Raw genomic sequence first — 903 nt, 5'->3', positions numbered from 1 at the left:
TGTTTTGGGTTTTTAGTTCGCTGCACATCACGGGATCGTCCTCGTTCTCGTCCGCGTCATCATCGCCTGGTCGGGGCACGCGGGCAGACTCGCGCGCCCAGACCCCTACCCCCGGCGAAGGCTAATAACTTTTTCCGCGCGCGGCCGCCCCGCGCGCGCTTTGGCTGGCCCCCCCGCGGCGGCGTCCCGGACACTTCCACCGAGGCGATTTCCAAACGACGGCGGGGGGCGCGAGAAACGAGCGGTCGACGGTTTCGCGGTTTCCGCGCGGCGGCCCGACGGCGCGGTTCCCGCCCGCCGCTGCGGCCCGCGCCCGGCGCGGCGCGCCCCCCGCGACCCGCGAGGAGGTGCGGGGCGGCGGTTTCGCCCGCGCGACGCCCTCGGGCGCCGCGCGGCCCCGGCCGACTCGATCGGGGATTCGTTCGGGCCCGGCCCGGTCGGGCGGCGGGCGGATCGCCCGCGGCCCGCGTGCGGGGCGGCGGCGGCGGCGCGCGCGCGGCCCGGCACCCCGCGGGGTCTCGGGACGCCCGCGCCCGCGCGGCGCCGACGTCGACCGGGGCGCCGCGGGCGACGCGCTCGGCGATCGGCTCCGGGCCGCGGGGCCGGCGGCCGGGTCCGTCCGACGGGCCGCGCGGGGCGGGGGGGGGGGCGTGACGATTTCTATGGGTCAGAGAGTATCTGCGGCGGCCGGGCGGCGCGACGCCGAAGGCCATCGCGGGACGGCCGGCGACGCGTTCGGGCCCGACGCTGCGCGCCCGCGCCTACTCGGGAATACGATCACCGACTTTGTGAGAGCCGTACTACGGGTCGCGCAGGGAAGCAATAAGATTACCCACCCCCCGGTTCCGAAGGGGCGGGCTCCCACAACCATCGGTCCCGAAGGGACGGGTTCCCACAACCATC

Source organism: Aureococcus anophagefferens (genome assembly GCF_000186865.1).
Source record: "Aureococcus anophagefferens unplaced genomic scaffold AURANscaffold_728, whole genome shotgun sequence".
In the NCBI taxonomy this organism is placed as follows: domain Eukaryota; class Pelagophyceae; order Pelagomonadales; family Pelagomonadaceae; genus Aureococcus; species Aureococcus anophagefferens.
This window is presented reverse-complemented; position numbering follows the sequence as displayed.